General features: G+C 32.4%; 1 long non-coding RNA gene across 5 annotated transcripts in view; it reads right to left on the reverse strand.

Annotated features, from left to right (window-relative positions):
* LOC147834365 (uncharacterized) overlaps nucleotides 1-20,175 on the reverse strand; it is a 546,693-nt gene that overhangs the window by 58,723 nt on the left and 467,795 nt on the right. The window lies entirely within an intron of this gene.

The following is a 20,175-nucleotide window of genomic DNA, read 5'->3' on the forward strand; positions in this document are numbered from 1 at the left end:
TCTCCAGTGATGGTTTTACCATCTTTACAAGTGTAACGTCATGCAAACGTTCAGGTACTTCATTTAGAGAACGCAGACAAATCTCAACGTCCCGCTTTTGAAAGGTTCTGTTATGGTAACCTCTCGATGCCGTAAGTCTTCCGCAACCACAGACACACACTGATCCTAAATCAAACTGAAAAAACTTTCAATGAACTCATGTTTTAGACATAGGCTAGAGGTCCATTAAGAGAATTATTCAAGGAAAGGTCACTTCAGGCTACTTAAAATGATTTAGGATGTCGTCTACGAGATTGCAATTGTGGAAGACTTTTATTTTCGTGCAGTAGTAAAAGTAAATTCAGAAAGGATGTGTATTTTTGGAGAATTTCGTTTCATTTCTCTTTCCGAGTATTCCTAGGCTAAATAAAAATCCCGACAGCTGGCTCCAGTTGAGCTGATGCTGTTTTTTTGCAATGCTTGCTCAGGAACCCAGAATCGCGCCCAGAACAGCAAGTGTTTTTCCAGCACCCCACAGCGCAATGCATCCTCCCCGAGCCCACATTAGGACCAGGAAAAAAATATATCCTTGAAAATGAGAGGCTGGCAAAATGTTATTACAGGCAAATGTTTCAGATTTTATTTTTGCCACCTCTTTTAGCATGTTTGCTCTCATACAGTACATGTTTAAACACTGCCAAAGAAAAAAAAAAACTTTAAAAGGATATGTCTGTGTACTGTATCAATGCAAAAAATAAATAAACTAATAAATAAAATAAGTCTGTCAGAAATGGCATGTATTTATATAGTCATAGTCAATAGTAATAATGTTAATAATTGTGAATAATAATAATAATAATAATAATAATAATAAAAATAAAAATAAAAGGAAGAATAAATAGTTTTGTGTAAGTAAATTATAATTTTTATTACTTTTTTCTAGATAGAAATATTTTCAAATTATATGCATATATTGATTATTTTATGCATTTTTCTCTTGCCTTTTTAAATATGCATATTCTTTATAAATATATTTTACTATTATAAATATATATTATTAAAATGTTTTTTTGCTTGCCTTTTGGGGCCTTTTTCTCCATTATTCAAAAAACTTTGGGCACTAATTTCCCCTCTGCATTCATGTAAAACTTAAAGTAATGTTTGGGAAATGCATACTTAGAGTTAATCAGTTGTGTTGGAAATAATAGTAATATTAATAATAATAATAGAAAGAAGATTACAGTTTTGTGTAATTAAATTGTAATTTTTTTATTAATTTTTCTCGAAAGAAATACATTTAGAACTTCCTTTTTTATTTGATTACTTCGTAAAAATGTGATCTGTTATTAAAATACGAATATGAATTTCCAATGTAATTGATTATATATAATTAGGTATTTCTCAAAGCATTACTCAGGTTATTATTATAATTTTTTAGTTTAACATAAATTTAGAGGGAAAATTTAACTAGAATGAAGAAATAATAAAGTGCCCAAAAAGGCAAGCTTTAAAAAAAAAAAAAAAAATCATATTTATAATAATGGAATCTAAATATAAATAATATTTTATTAATAAATATTTAAAAAAAGACAAGAAAATTACAAATTAAAAAAAGTGCAAAAATGTATTGCAATTATTCACATTGGATTCAAAAGGTTTGTTTGGACGTGTGTATTTAACTAGTTATTTTGTATATATGAGACACACACACATACAAGACACACACACATACATAAAAAACAAAACTATACACAAAAATTGTGCATTATTTAAATTTATATGTAATTTGTATCATATACACACATTAGCCTCCTGAATTATTATCCTCCGTTTATTTTTTCCCCCAATTTCTGTTTAACAGAGAGCAGATTTTTTTTAACACATTTGTAAACAGAAAAGTTTTAACTCATTTCAAATAACTGATTTCTTTTATCTTTTTCATGATGACAGTAAATAATATTAGACTAGATATTTTGTAGACACTTCTATACAGCTTAAAGTGACATTTAAAGGCTTAACTAGATTAATTAGGCAAGTTACTGTATAACGATGGTTTGTTCTGTAGACTACTTAAAAAATATAGCTTAAAGGGGCTTATAATATTGACCTTAAAATGGTGTTTAAAATATTTAAAACTGCTTTTATTCTAGCCAAAATAAAAACAAATTGACTTCCTCCAGAAGAAAAAATATTATTAGACATACTGTGAAAATTTCCTTGCTCTGCTGAACATCATTTGGGAAATATTAAAAAAAAAGAAAAAAAAGGGGACTAATAATTCTAACTTCAACTGTATATATAAATATATTCAAATCTTAAACCTGAATGCTAGTATTTATATATACACACAATAAATATTTACAAAACAAAGACATTTATATATATATTATTCATTTTGGACTGTTTATTTTCGATTAATTGTTTACCAGCACTTAAAAGTACAGTATATATTCATTCATTCCATTTTATTCGGCTTAGTATTTATGTCAGAGGTCGCTACGGTGGAATTTAACCACCAGCTATTCTATCATATGTTGTACACAGCAGATGCCCTACCAGAAACAGCCCAGTATTGGGAAACACCCATACACACTCATTCACACACACAAACTCATACACTACAGACAATTTAGTTCATCCAATTTTCCTGTAGCGCATGTGTTTGGTAGCGCGTGTGTGTGTGAATATAATTTATTAATTTTTTTTAATCACAAAACGAATGAGGCCTAACAAGTGCAATGAAGGTATTAAAAAGAGCACAAAGTACAAATAATTTTACACAAAGATGAAGAAGAATGAACTCTAGTTATTATTCTCACTGATTGTATTCGATCTGTTTCGTCAGATCACATGCACGGGTCACGACCTCTGCACTTCTTTCACATCAGGGGAACAAGATTAAATGTCACTGCTTTGTATCATTGTAACTATGAGCCTCACTGACGGAGTTAAAATGAGCCGTCTCGATTTCCAGGCTCGCTGCGTCCTCAACACCGACACTTCATTAAAGTCAACGCTCAGGAGGAAGCGAGCAATGTTCCCCAAAAGAAAACACAAACATCAACACTGCTTAACCCCACAGACCTTTCATTTTACAAATATAACCGAAGGAAAAATATACTATACAAACGGAAAATCTTCGATATAGAGTCTCTTATGTCTGTTTGGAATTGCTATTTTCTAAAACGGTCATGATTATAATTTTTTTTAGCAAATTCACAATGACTACGTTTACATGGACATCAGTAATCAAATTTTTTGCCTTAATCTAATTAAGACAATAATAATAAGATTAAGGTGTTTACATGAGTTGCTTTCTGAACGTTCCTTTCATGATCCCGTTTTACATGTTATAGCACATAATTCGATTAACGTCATTGCGTAATCATGCTATCCACATTTCCTCCGGAGTTTCCAATTTAATCTCATGACAATTCGTAAATTTTTGATTTAGGGGCTAATTCGTAAATTCATACGATCTAATTTGTACAATTTAGTACGATTTGCTCATTACCCAATGACGGCTGGGCTTAGGGGTGGGGTTAGGTGACACGCAGCCTCTTTAAAAATCGTACAAATTCATACGAATTAGCCACTAAACTGAGGAAACGTAAAATATTTACGTTTCCTCGTAAGATCAGGCTGGAGTTTCGTGTAATTTCAGGTGTTTCATCTTCAATTTGTCGACTTTAACTGCAGTTTGGCACTTTCATTCGGGAACATTTCATGCATGCCCCCTGTGACAAACGAGATATTGAATGCAACTATGAACTGCGGGAAGAGTGTAGTTTAATTGGAAGTTTATACCGCATGTTGAATGGAAGAAAAAAAACCCTGTTTTTTACGATGCAGGTGTCTCTGGTCTCCACTCGGTAGGTGCAGAGAGTGTCAATCAGCCGTGTGTGTATAAGTGAACTATCCTGTCACAAAATGCGGCAAAAAGTCTTACATGACGGTAATAGTTTGATTAAGGCGTTTACATGTCTTTACTGCACTTCAATTTGCATACTCCACATTTACATGTTAATTCGATTTCTCTTTAGTTCGATTAGGACCTTAATCTCATGGAATTTTCAAGGAAATTTGTAACTTTTTGATTTATTGACTAAATCATTTGAATGTGTGATTTCATTGGTCGCTATAAAAAATAACTGTAAACATGTGAAAAGTGAACAAACAAACAAACATCGAGGCTGTTCAAATATTTACAAGAGTTTGGACCCTTGTTAAAAACAGGCTAGAATGATTGATTGATCCATTGACTAAGCATTGTTTGTTTGATAGACTGATTGATTAAATCCTGATTGATTGATTGATTGGTTGATTGATTGATTGATTGATTGGGCGGCGCGGAGGCACAGTGGGTAGCGATGTAGCCTCACAGCATGAAGGTCGCTGGTTTGAGCATCGGCTACGTCAGCTGGCATTTTCTGTTTGGAGAATAGTTTAAACAGTCCCCACACTCAAAATATGTTGTACAGGTGAATTGGGTACGCTAAATTGTCCGTAGTGTATGAGTGTGAATGAGTGTGTATGGTTGTTTCCCAGTGATGGGTTTCAGCTAGAAGGGCATCCGCTGCGTTAAACATATGCTGGATAAGTTGCCGGTTAATTCCACTGTCGCGACCCCAGATTAATAATAAAGGGACTAAGCCGAAAAAAAGAAAATGATTGATTGATTGATTGATTGATTGACAGATTCAGCAATTATTCAATTGATTGATTCATTTGATTGATTGATCTATTGACTGATTCATTGGTTGATTGTGACTGATTGACTATTGATTGATTGTCTGATTGACCAATCCAGCTTTTAATTGATTGATTGATCCATTGACCCATTCATTGTCAGATTTAGTAATTGATTGACTATTGATTGACCAATTCAGCCAATGATTGATTAACTGATTGAGTCATTCATTAATTTATTGATCCATTAACTGAATGATTGACTTATTTAATGATTGATTGATCGCTTTATTCCATTGACTCAATCACGGTTGGATTCAGTGATTGATTGACTGATTGATCGATTCAACTATTGATTGATTTGATTAAGTTATTCATTGATTCAATGATCCCTTGACTGAATGATTGACTTGTTCAATGATTGATTCATTGACTGATTCATAGACTGACTGATTGAATGATTGATCCATTGACTAATTAATTTTTTGATTGATGGATTAACTTTTGATTGACTGACTGATTGACAGATTCACTAATTGATTGGTTCAGTGGCTGAACGATTGACTTATTAATTGATTGATCAATTTATTAATCCATTGACTGACTGATTAATTGATTGATCCAATGACTGACTGACTTATTTATCGATTGATTGACCGATTCATTGGTTGATTGTGATTAATTGACTATTGGTTGATTGTCTGATTGAGCAACTCAGTTATTAATTGATTGATTGGTCCATTGACTGATTCATTGCTTGATTTGGTAATCGATAGACTATTGATTAATTGTCTGATTGACCAATTAACTCATTCATCCATCCATCCATCCTAGATGGATTTTTTTTCTTATAAAAACATCTGATCAGAAGCTTCTCCAATGTTACCAATGCTTTACTCCGATTTTCCTAAAATAAAATAAAAACTCGTCCAGATTTCAGCCTGAAAGCTCTGCTGAGACTCAGGGGTGCCGTCGAGCTGTGCCAATATTTACACGTCAGTCTTCACGAGGGCCCAGAGTTTCCTTCTCACTCAAAAACGGCCCGGTCTTGACCAAACAGCCGAGGGCCAGTGTTTATGTTTACACGCGGGACCCCCAGGCCGCACCTCGCCGCATCCACACAGATAGCGTTTTTTAACAAGCCGCGGAAAATATTTTGCTAAGCTAAAGCGGCTGGAGAGAAAAACAAACAGGCGCAGATGATTTTAGAGGAGCGGCGGTAAGTGTTCGGGACGGGGTTCAGGGGTCACCAGAGACCGGGGTCAAAGGTCATGCGTTTCAGAGCATAAATCAAAGCTGTCCGGCTAATGAAGGCGGGTGGGGTTTGATCAGCGGCGATCGACTCTGACTGCTGTCCAGGGGAAAATCATCACTTTTAATAAAAACACAATGGAGCTGCAGGCGGAGCTGTCGAGAAACTGGCGAATGGATAATTATGCTTTTGGAAGAAACCTTGACTGCATGTTGTAGGTTTAAGAATACAGCTAAATGTGTGATATAGTGTTTTCGAATTGAATTTCACACTTTGATTATGTTGATTTTAGATATCTTGCCTCCTGTTTGGAAGACTGCACTTCGTAGGATTTAAAATAAAGCACAAAAGGATGATATAGTGTTGTATTTTATTTCGTACAACAGTTCTGTCTGGTACTCGAATCTGATTGGTGATAGCCTTATTGTCGCGGTCTGTAGGAGTTTGTATTTTTGTGCCTTCTCCCTCTCTGTTTTGCTTGCCTCCCATCGCATCTCGTTGTCTGTCATTCGCTCATTGTCTCGTCCTATCATCTTTTGTTACAATATTTTTTCTCTACTAGGTACCTGCTGATTGGATCCTGAGCCTGTCACTCCTCATTAGGGCATTTCCTTGGGACCAATTGGACTTCGTTCTGTGGACCTTAAATTCGACCGGCACGTCTTGTTTTACAGAGTGCTGTGTGTGTGTGTGTTGGTTTGTGTTCGCTCGCTTCTATTTATACTCTATGCTTTGTTCTGTGTTTCTAAATAACTGTACATCAATGTAAGTCATAGTTAAAGAGTTTATCATTCTTTTTTGGGTAAAAGGGAATAGTTTACTAAGTCGCGTGACATACAATTTGCCCGTAGGTAACTTCAATGTTCAGAAGCACTAGGTGAGTGCTGCATTTTGTATTTTTGCTTATTATTTCAGGGAGTTTATGTTATTGACATCGCAAAACATTTAGATTTTTATTAGTAAGTTTTGAGGAGGATTTTGTGTTCTAGTTTAGGTGGCGTTTGGTTTTGTTTAGTTCTTTGCTTTGGCGCCACTCTAGTTCCTTTTCCTCTGAAACTTTTTGATTGTATTTCTTTTTTTTTTTTATTATTATTATATATACATTGTACAAAGCGCACACATGTAAGCCTCTCTTTTGTTGGCTTCATCTTTCTTCTCCTCGTAAGAGGAATAAACTAATTAATTGTAAAGTTTGTGTCCTGGTGTATTTTCCATCCATCTACTCAGTAATAATTTAATATTATAAGTGTTACGTTTATTCTCCCTGGACAACTTATTTAAATCGTAACACTTGTGATATTCCGCAATATCAGCACCTGTACAGCCTCTTCACCCTTGTGTATTACTCCACCCACATTGAGCTACAGCTGTAAACTCACTACAGTTTGACAAATATTGCAGCTGTTTGACAACATAATGTACCTTTGAGGCTTTGTAGGTGAGAATGTAGTTGTTTAGAATGTTTATTTATAAGGATAGTGCCTATTTGAAATATTTATAATTTCGGAGACTCAGCGCATCGGTGGCCATCAGCCTGTCATTCTGAGCAGAAGTGACAGAGACCGCATAATACGTCTTTATGCTGCGTTCACACCAGACGCATGATGTCTGGTGTAAATCACAGCGTTTTCTAGTTTTTTTTTTTTTTTTTTTTTGCATTCTCTACTCATTTACGCTTTAAATTGGTCAAACACATTTTCAAAGTTAAACAAGCTTTGATAGACAAATCATAAATTAATAAAATTATAACAAATAATAAATACATGAATGAATAAATGAATAGAAAAAATGAAAATAAATAAATATTAATAAATTAATTATTGAATAAAATAATTAAATAAATAAATAAATAATTGAAGAATGAATGAGTGAATGATTGAATGAATATATTAAAAAAATATAAATTAATGAACAAATGGAATAATGAATAAATGAATGAATAAAATAAAAAAAACAAATGCACAATGAATAAACGAATGAATGAACAAATGAAAAAAGAATGGAAAAAATCTAAAAAACAAATGAATGAATGAATGAATAAATGTATGAATAAATGAATGAACAAAATAATAACAAATAAACAGTGAATTAATTTACGAACAAACGAAAAAAAAATTTATAAAATTAATAATAAATAAACTAATTTATTTTAAAAATTTATTAAATAAACAAATGTATGAATAAGTGCATGAATAAATTAATGAATGAATATGATATGTTCCAAATAATCACACACAAACTAGCAAACAGCAACTAACACAAATTAAATGTTTAAAATTATTAAATAAATATAAATTCCCCATTTTTTTTTTAATTGTAGTATTCTCTTCAAACTCCTCAAAGCTGTAGTCTAGGCATGCACAAAAACCACCATAAATTCGGTAAAAAATAAATAAATAAAATAAATAAATAAATAAAATAGCACACATTTCCCCTTTGATTCAAGATGAAAATAAAAATCGTGCTCTCAGCAGCAAGAACGATGTGTTATGAAATCTCTCCCATTAATAACGCTAACGGATTAGTGGCATCTAATATGTTAACGAGACACCTGGCGAATCACCGGCGGCGAAATATCCCCAAATATTTATCCGAGCGGAATAACAGACGGATGAAATCTAAATGAGGAGCGAGTGTGCAATCATTTAGCGCTGACCTACAGAACGCCGCCGCCTTTTCTCGCTCGGTTCTGTCATCAAAACGCCGCTCAGCATTAAAATGTGGCTCCAGCGGGGGCCATAAAGGCTATCAATTCTGTTTTGTTTTATTCTCTGCTGATCCACTTCAGTAAGGAAGACTCCCCTGTAGTGACATTGCTCCTGTCCGCTGCCAGGATCAACAATGGTTTCCACTGCGTCTATTGACCCTTTGATGGCTCCACCCGAGAGCCCAATTTTTGGTTTCTGTCTGAGTCGTTTCTGTCTCAGTAACCCAGTGCTTTCCAGTTTGCCATTATTTTCATGAGATGAATTGTTTTTTGCCGGCGCTATTGCAGAAAGCGCAATGAGTTGGCAAAATATTTTCGTTTCAGCCGAGCTCTCTCTTACCTGTCGATGACACCGGAGGAATTTACAACAATTGGGATCGAATGCGTGAAAAACTGCGGATGGGAAAAACGGAGGGGGGTGGGGGATGTAGGGGGGGGGGGGGTGGGGGGGGGGGGGGTTGGGGGAGTGATGTCGAGTGTAAATTACATTATTACATTTGCATTATTTACTGATTTACGCTTTTTAACATTTTTGGATGCACAGCATTTTGTTTTGTTTGAAACACGTTTAAAAGTTGTAAGCTTTGATAAACTAAACTTATAAATTAAAAACTGACTTAAATAATAAAATAATGAATGAATAAATGAATGAATGAATAAATTTATAAAATAAATGAATAAATAAAAATATGAAGTCATTAAATAAATAATGAACTGAAGAATGAATGAGTAAATGAATGAGTAAATGAATGAATGAATAAATGAATGAATGAAACAATTAAATAAATAAAAAAAATGAATGAATGAACAAATGAAATAATAAAATGAATTAATAAATGAACAAATGAATGAATGAATTAATAAATGAACAACATTTCAAAATAAACAAATACACAATGAATGAATAAATAAAATTATAAAAATAAATAAATAATGAATTTTTGAATGAATGAGTGAGTGAATGAGTGAGTGCATTAATGAATGAATAAAATTATAAAATAAATAGATAGTGATTAAATAAATTGATGAATAAAATAAAATAAATAAACTATAAATGAATGAACAAACAAATGAAAATAAAACAAATGAATGAATTCAAAATGTATAAAACTAATTAATAATGAATAAATGAATGACTGAATGAATAAAATAAATAAATAAATAAATAAATAAATAAATAATGAATGAGTAAATGAATAAATGAATGAACAAATGAATGAATAAAATAATAAAATAAATAAACAAAGAATGAATAAATAAATGAATGAACAAATGAAATAATAAAAATGAATGAATAAAATGAAAAAATAAATTAATGGATTAATAATTAATAAATAAATGAATGAACAAAACAATAAAATAAATCAACAATGAAGGAATGAACATATAAAAATAAACTAAATAAATGAATAAAAATGCGAAAACAAATAAATAAATAAAACAATTAAATTAATAAATAATGAATGAATGAGTAAATCAACGAACGAGTGAATAAATAAATGAATAAAATAATAAAATTGATAAACAATGAAGAAATTATAAAATTAAAATAATGAAATAAAAGAATGAATGAAAAATAATTAAATAATGAATGAATGAATGAATGAATGCATGAATGAATTAATGAATTAATGAATGAATGAATGAACGAATTAATGAATGAATGAATGAACGCATGAATGCATGAATGAATGAATATTTCAGCTGAGCTCTCTCTTACCTGTTGAAGACACCGGAGAAATTTACAACAATTGGAGTCGCCTGCGAGAAAATAAAGTGCGGATGGAAAGCAGAGGGGGAAAGTGATGTTGGGTATAAATCACAGTGTGTTTTCTCTTGTGAGGCGACTGTTTATAGAGCTGCCCGGCTCTACAAATTCAATGAGATCGAGAATCATTTATCATTTTCCGTGCATGGGATGAAAAGAATCTCCTGGAAGTATGAAATTATAGGCCAACGGGATCTGGATGAGGGAAGGAGGTAAAAAAAAAAAAAGAAGAAGAAAAAGAAAAGCGAGAGCGATGGAGCTGTCAGTCTGACTGGTAATGACTAAATGATTACTAGAAGATCAAAGTTTGGGGGAATGAGAAAAAAAAGAGACATGCCTTACTGAAGGAGTCCTATTATTTATTTTACACCATCTACTTAGTACCCCCCACCCCCCTGAATTGTAGTCCCGAGTTCTACATTTTCAGAAAAGTATTTCAACTAAAAAAATAAACACAGTCAGAGTTAACAGCCGTCCTATTACATTTCCCCTAATTTCTGTTTAATGGAGAGAAGATTTTTTTAAACACATTTTATAACATTCATTCACTTTTCTTCTGCTTAGCTCGTTTATTAATCAGGGGTCGCCACAGCGGAATGAACCGCCAACTATTCCAGCATTTGTTATACACAGCCGTTGCACTTCCAGTAGCAACCCAGTACTGGGAAACACCCATACACACTCATTCACACACACTATGGCCTATTTAGCTTATTCAATTCCCCTATAGCGCATGCATTTGGACTGTGGGGGAAACTGGAGCACCCGGAGGAAACCCACGCCAACACGGGGAGAACATGCAAACTCCACACAGAAATGCCAACTGACCCAGATGAGGGTCGAACCAGTGACCTTCTTGCCGTGAGGCGACCGTGCTAACCACTGTTTTTTAAAATATGACTAACTTGTACATCATACTTAATTTCACTTTCAACTAAAAGTGTGTGTCTGTGACTTTTATTTCCATTTATTTATAACAATTTTATTTATTTTTTATTCATACCCTACAAGAAAAAAGTCATGAAACAAATGAAAAGACAGAAGGAGTGGCAAGTAGCATTAAATTAAAGGGGAAATTTGAGTTAGAAATACTATTTTATTTATTTATTTAACTTTGTTTTTAGTTTTTGTTTTTATATTTATTTAGTTTTTTGTTGTTTTGTTTTTATTTTTGCTTTATTTTATTTTATTTTTTGTTTTATTTTATTTTTATATATGTTGTTTTGCTTTATTCTATTTTTGTATTTTTTTTCTTTTTTGTTGCTGTTTTGTTTTTATTTTATTTATTTTATTTTATAATTGTTTTGTTTTTTTATTTTGTTTTTGTTGTTGTTTTGTTTTTACTGTTGTTTTATTTTATTTAATTTCTATGTCTTATTTTATTCTTATATTTATTGTGTTACGTTTTTGTTGTTGATTTGTTTTCATTTTTGCTTTAATTAAATTTAGTTTTTTGCTTTACTTTATTTTTATATTTATTTTGGCTTTGTTTTTTTGTTGCTGCTTTGTTTTTATTTTTTTTGTTTTGTTTTTATATTTATTTATTTATTTATTTATTTATTTATTTATTTATTTATTTATTTATTTATTTATTTATTTATTTATTTATTTATTTATTTATGTGTTTGTCTGTTTTGTCTTGTTTTTGTTATTTATTTTATAATTTAGTTTAGTTTTGTTTATTTATTTATTTATTTATTTATTTATTTATTTATTTATTTATTTATTTATTTATTTATGTGTTTGTCTGTTTTGTCTTGTTTTTGTTATTTACTTTATAATTTAGTTTAGTTTTGTTCTTTTTTTTTCCGTACAACACACTTTAACCCATTGCTTTATTAACAGCCTTAAAATTCCCATTTACAAGCATTCTTATCAGACAATATATGATCTCATACAATGTTTTTTTACCCTAATTTGTTGCGAAAAAATAAAAAGCCAACCAAACACATAAAAGCAATGTCATCAGATTACTGTGAGAAAAATTAACAGAATGCCACGGCTTAATGTTCATTGTGATATGTGCATTATTAATGTTTAATTACAGTCTGAGGGGGAAATGATACTGTGTGTGAGGAATGCAGACGTCACAGGGGGATTTCCATACCTGTCCGCTAAAATCCCTGATACTGCAGTCAATAATCCATCAACACCCACATACCTGCAGTTTCAGCTCAAACATATTGGCCAAAAAGTCCCTTTATCATGGTATAAAGTTGTGCTTGTGTTCATGCAACATCCGTTTAGCTAAAATGAACAAATGTTTTTTCTCTATTATTAATATAAGCTTATAAAGAAGTACAGGTCACACTTTAAATAATCATTCATTAGTTTTTGTATTCACTAACATGAACGAATTATGAACAATACATTTATTAATCCTCGTTCAACATTTACTAATGCATTATCAACATCCAAGCATTGATTAAAGAACCGAGAGCAACCTGAACTATAAAGAACAACTGTATCAAATACTGTAATAAATGAAGTGTTCATTGTTTGTTCATGTCAGTAAGTGCAATATAAGGATGTATAGGATATAAAACAAACTTTAGGCTAAGAGAAAGTCAAGAAAAGCAGATCCTTTCGGTGTCTGGATGATAAAAGCAGATGTAAACGAGCGTCCGTGTTTAGATTATACTCAGAGACAGAGATGGAGCGATTATGAGTTATGACTGTGTCTGAAACGTATGCAAAGTATAATGACCGAGACCTAGCAGTGGAGATATGAATAATAATGCACAGTATCATATAGCATTGTGAACTTATGGGGGTTATGAATGCTAAATATCTGAAGATGAGTTTCGATTTAAGGCCACTACAAAAGCTTTACTTCGCGTTAATTTTGGTTTATTAAATTTATTATTGTTGTTATTATTATTATTATTATTATTATTATTATTAATATTATTATTATTAATAATAATAATAATAATAATAATAATAATAATAATATTTTATTACTATTATTATTACTATTACTACTGTAAAATAATAATAATAAAAAATATAATAATAATGATGATAATGATGATAATAATAATGATAATAATAATAATGATAATAATAATTCATATTATTCATATAGTTGTTGTTTTGTAGTTGATAGGATTATTGTTATTGTTGATACCGTTGTTATTATTATTATTTTATATGTTTTAAATAATAATGATAAATAATAATAATAATAATAGTAATGAAAATAATAATAATAGTAATGATAATAATAATAATAATAATAATAATAATAATAATAATATAAATAAAAATAATAAAAATTATAAGAATAATAATAATTGCTATTACTATTGTTGTTGTTTTTGTTATTTATGGCTGTTATTTTTATTATTATTGTTATTACTATTGTTAAAATAATAATAATAATAATAATAATAATAATAATAATATTTTCTATTATTCATATTGTTGTTGTTTTGTTTTTATTAGGATTACTGTTATTATTGATATAATTATTATTATCATTTTTATTATTATTATTTCTATTTCTACATATAAACAAATATGTATATATATATATATATATATATATATATTTATATATATATATATATAGAGAGAGAGAGAGAGAGAGAGAGAGAGAGAGAGATTTGTTGCTATTATTGGATTTTTATTATTATTATTATTGTTGTTTTTATTATTATTATTATCATTATTATCATTAATATTTTTATGATGATGATGATTATTGCTATTACTATTGTTAAAATAAATAATAATAATAATAAATAATAATAATAATAATAATAATAATAATAATAATGTTTTATTGTATTATTATTATTATTATTATTATTATTATTGTTCCTGTATGATTTCATCTCCATTACCAGTTCATTTTTTACAATTTAATTACAATTTAAAACAACTATATTAAAATCAACTTAATTGTTTTGACAGAAACAATTATTATTGATTTATTGTTTTCAAAATGGTTTTACATATTATGAAAATGGCTATTCTTCTACACACTCACTGTTGAATATACAAATGTATTCATTTCCCCTTTTGCTCGGTCCTCATGATGAATCTGCACACTGGAAATGGAAGAAAAAAGTGCTCTGAAATATATATGCAGAAGCCACAGTCCTACAGGGCATTACAGCGACCACATCCCAACACTGATCTGATCCTAAAAACCCCCACATTCTTAATCATGTCTGAAGACTTTCAAACATCCAGCAGACGAGGTGAAGCAGAGGCCAGAGCGGAGAGAGAACACACACACACATACACCTGACCTGATGACAGAAACAGCAGCGCTTATTATCTGTGACTGAGATCTGGGCTTCCCATTCACACTGTACTGCAGCATCACACAAACACAGTTCTTTTCCCATTCACAGTTTAATACGTCCTCCAGACAGACAGACAGACAGACAGACAGACACGCATGCACACACAATTCTTTTCACTTTTACACTGTACTGCATCATGCACACACACATATACACACACACACACACACACACACACACACACACTGCTCTTCTTCCATTGGCGATTTAATGCATTACGCAAACATTTAACGCACAATACTCACATACATATGGACACACACACACACACACACACGCGCGCTTTCACATTTTATTGCATCATACAGACACACACACACACACACACACACAGTTTTCGAATTCAAACTTGAATGCATCATGCAAAAAGACACACGCACACACAAAAAATTTTTCTTATGCGCACACACAAACACACACGCACACACATACACGCACACACATACACTCACAAAATTTATTTTTCACTTTACTGCAACCCGCACCCACACACAGACAGACAAGCACACACACACACACACGCAATTCTTTTCGCTTTTACACTGTACTGCATCATGCAGATACACACGCATCATGCGCACACACACAATTCTTTGCTTTCAAACTGTACTGCATCATGCGCACACGCAAAACACACACACACTGCCCTTCTTCCATTCGCGATTTAATGCACTACGCAAACATTTAACGCACAATACTCACAAACATATGGACACACACACACACACGCTTTCACATTTTATTGCATCATACACACACACACACACACACATCGTTTTCCCATTCACACTTGAATGCATCATGCAAAAAGACACTCACACAATTATTTTTTCTTATGCACACACACACACACGCACACACTTACACTCACAAACACATAATTACTTTAGTATTCACACTTCACTGCATCACGCACGCACACACACACTCACAAAATCAGTTTGCCTTTCATATCTTACGCATCAGGCAAGCACACACACACACACACACACACACACGCACACACACACACACACACACACTGTTTTCTCATTCAAAATTTAAAACACCATGATAACGCACAGGAACGCGTGCGCGCACACACACACACACTCACTCTTGCATACACACACACTCTCTCTCTCTCTCTCTCACACACACACACACAATCATTTTCCAATTCATAATTTAAAACAGCATGATAACACACGACCAAGTGTGCATACACGCACAAATAATCACACACACACACACACACACACACACACACACACACACTTTCTCTCACACAATATGTTTCCCTTTCACATTTTAATGCAAGCAAACACACACATGCACGCACGCAAGCACAGAGACACACACACACACAAATAATCCCAATTACACACACATTTACACAAACACAAATTCTCACTAGTTCGCTCATGTGCACAAACACATCTTCCTCTCCCAGTCTCTCTCTCTCTCTCAGTGTGTGTGTGTGTTGGTGTCCGCTGTAAATCTCCAGGTTTAGTGTGTGTGCAGCAGGGGGTTTGATGGTTTGAAGCAGAAGCTAATGACTTTAACTGTCTGAATGTGTCCGCTGAGGGAACCAGGTTCTGTGTTTGCGGCAACAGTTCAGGACTCATTCAGCAGGTGTGACTGTGTGTTCATTAGCTCGTTCTGCTAATTAGAAAGCACAGAGAGAGGATAATAACTTGCGAGCTGCAAGTTATGATTCTCTGGAGAGTTTAACTGGGTGTATAATGACTTCACACACACACACACACACACACACACATGCTCACACACGCACAGTAAAAGTGTGCTCTAATTTATAGAGTTTTCTAGAGAAACCTACACTGCAAATAATAGTATTTCTGCCATTGTTTTTTTTTTTTTTGAAGCAAGATACACTTATTTAAAGGGACAGATCACCCAAAATTAAATTGTCCTGTGTTGAAGGTGCAGTTTCAGCTAAAAAAACATCCTTAAAGGGTGCTGTGTGTACATTTTTGACTGTTCTAAAGCATAAAAATAATACACATATTTGCAGATGTTTAAGAAACATGCTAATGGACATTCTTGTTTTTCTGAAAAGCAATGCTGAGGTCAGATATTCTGCTTTGAAAACGCGTGTATGCGCTGAATTGGCTGTCTTTGTTTTGGTCTTTTAACCCGCCCACTGTTTCTTTAGCCAATTATATTTCAGCACCCCGGGTTGCCTTGGTGGAAACCCGCATATTTCATTCATTCAGTCATGAAGGCTCTCAAAGCATGCGCCCTCGACCAGAAATGCGACCTCCGGTGGACAGTAGCCGACTCCGAAATGAGACGCAGATTCAGAGTTCCACATGAGGGTGTTAATAAGCAAATAAGAGTAAGCATTAGGCGAGCACGTTACATTGCAATCCCGTGTCCTAACAGCACGCTACGTGATGAGATTTGCAGTGATATGGAATTGGGCTGTTTGCACCAGACGAAACACGATAGAAAATGTAAATACAGCCATTCAGAAGCACAGAATAGTGCACTCACTGCACTCCAGCCAAATGTTGAGGTTTATAATGTAATTAATACACATTAAACCTCTTTAACATTAATACATGTAGATGCCGAGTCTCAGCTCTAAAGTTCAATTTCAGATGGTTTATTTATTATTTATAAATTTATTTAGTATATTATTATTATTTATTTAATTTTTTATTGATCTGACGTGAACTATCTGCTATCTATACTGCTGCTTTCCGTGGTATGGCAATAAATGTCATGTAAAATTGCATTCAAACTCTCATATTCTAAGACGTTTAGCTCAAACTACTAATTAGCTGCTTATTAACATTTATAACATTATTTAACTGTATACACAATTAAAACTGCATACACAAATAAACTGGTTATTCTTTAAATATCACATTTCTTTCCTTCCTTCCTACCTTCTTTCCTTTCTTTCTTTCTTTCTTTCTTTCTTTCTTTCTTTCTTTCTTTCTTTCTTTCTTTCTTTCTTTCTTTCTTTCTTTTTTTGCTCCACCCCCCTACCCAACATTAGCATTGACTGGGGAGGTTCTTTTGTCACCCAAGGCAAGAATTTACTAAATATAAACAGGGCTTTACATTAACTTTTTTGATCACCAGCCACTGTGGCTAGTAGATTTCCAACATTACTAGCCACTTGCCATTTTCACTAGCCACAATTATGTTGTTTGGAAAATATATTTTATATGAATAAATGTGACTTTGAAATGTTAAAATGACTTGATTTAGAGGATCTGTTGTCCACAAGCCTCCTCATTTATTTCACTTTTTGTGTGTATTGTGTATTAGCTTGCTCATTGTGCGTGAGCAAATGGGTTGTGTCGCATAGCAATTGGTTTTTATTTCACATGACTTTTTAGATCTTAGAATAAAGGTTTTACCAAATTTATCTCCAACCACACCAAAAAGAAAGAATTATTTCTTAGCCACATCTTTAAATGTGTCAAAACAAGCAAACATATAGCTGTATACATGCACTTTTTACTCAACAAAACTTTTTTTTTTTTTTTAATTAACATTTAAAAAGATCTATTGTCATGCATCTACAATATGCACAGTAATCTGTCCTGGCTAAAGGTCCCAGATCAGCAGTTACTAGGCTACACACATATGGGGAGTTAGTCTCATATTAAAGAAATGTAATTGTAAAGGATGATAATTAAACTATATTAACAAAAATAACTAAGCAAAAGAAAGCAGGTAAAAACACACCACGAGTGATAATGAAAGAATGATCTCGTGCCTGAGAATAATTAAAACGAAAGCAGTGACTGCTGCTGTTGCTTACAAATATATATATATATATATATATATATATATATATATATATATATATATATATATATATATATATATATATATATATATATTTCAATCTTAAGCTCTTAAAAGCAGCAGGACTGTGGCTACATGACCATCGTTTTTTGTCTAGTCTTTTTCAAAGAGAACCGAACGCAAGTGAACGGAAAATAGAGCAAGTAAACAGGAGCGCGAGTAATCATCCTCTCATACGGTATTCATCTGCTTTGTCTAGCGCAAACAGTTATTGTTTTCAGTCGTGCTGTTTCTCGATTCTAGGATCACATTTGCACGCATATTGGGCCATCCTTATTGTCGAAATCTGCTTTAAGAAAACTACAATGTAAAAATTATTTCCAACCTGCCAATGTGGGAGCGGCTGTCTAACCCACCAAAGCTGAAATCTACCCGCATTTGGCGGGAGTTAATGTAAAGCCCTGAATATAAATATACACTTACCCTGGCATACTGTACTCACCTCAGGACAAAAAAGTTTACAGAATTCAAAAGACCCCATTCCTGCTTTAGAAAGAGTGAAAATAAGAATTTTCACATGATTTTGCAGTAAATATTCAAGCCAACAAGACCTTATTCACAAACCTTATTCAAAAATGCATGTGTTTTTTTGACTGTTTTCTCTAAAACGTTTCTCTTAAACATACTAACCATGCATAATCTTTATTTTATTTTTTAATGCAGGTATAAACTTTAGTCCTTGTTGCATATTATCGTAGCTGAATCAAATAAATGTACATGATAGCTAAGTAGAAGCAAGCACAAGTCAAAGCATATTTAAATGCCCTAGAATCCCCTTAGACCCCAGATGATTAATAGTGAGTAAGGTAGTAGTTTAGTTAGTAGTTTGGGTATTGGATATGATTAAGGATGTAAAATAAGATTACACTTTGTTAGTGCTGATAAATGATTCATATTGAAATAATAGGCGGTTAAACTAAACCATAAATGACAAACTCTTACTCATAAAGTCTTAAATTAACATAAATTCTGTATTTAAATCTATCATACACTCTATAAAGTGAAGTTTTGTTCATAACTAGTTCATGATAGTAAATACATTGACTAACATTAACTAATGTGATCTTATTGTAAAGAGTGAACAAAGTTTTATGACTTAATAACAACACTCAACCCGAGAACGTGAACGTCTGAAAAAAGTGTTCCATGCAGAAGTGATGCAAACAATTTATTTGTGTTGAATTTAAACAAACAAATTAAGCTTAATAATGTCCAACTTCATTTGTTTGTTTAAATTTAACACAAATAAATTGTGTTGTAAAATACAATCACTTAACGTAAAAAAAAAAAAAAAAATGTAAGCTGCGTCCCAAATCGCACACTTATGCACTATTCTACACCATTTTGTAGTATAAATAGTGTAAGTAGTGTGTTCAAACTGACAACTCCTAAAACAGAGACATTTTTTGCTCGCGTTTTTTGTCGACGTTTAACGCTTCGTGACTAAATAAAGGGGGTCAATGTGATCGTGCACACCAACGTGCAAAACGGCAGCCGTAAGAGTGTCATTTTTAAAAAAAACGCATTTTCTTTTTTCGTTTTGATGCGCCGCATTAAAACCTTCTCCGCCAATCAGGTTGGCACGTTTGTTCATGTGCATGGAGCTGCTGAAGTTACAGTAAACAGCACTTGGAGG

This window comes from Danio rerio, chromosome 12 (genome assembly GCF_052040795.2).
Source record: "Danio rerio strain M-AB ecotype USA chromosome 12, GRCz13ab, whole genome shotgun sequence".
Lineage (NCBI taxonomy): Eukaryota > Metazoa > Chordata > Actinopteri > Cypriniformes > Danionidae > Danio > Danio rerio.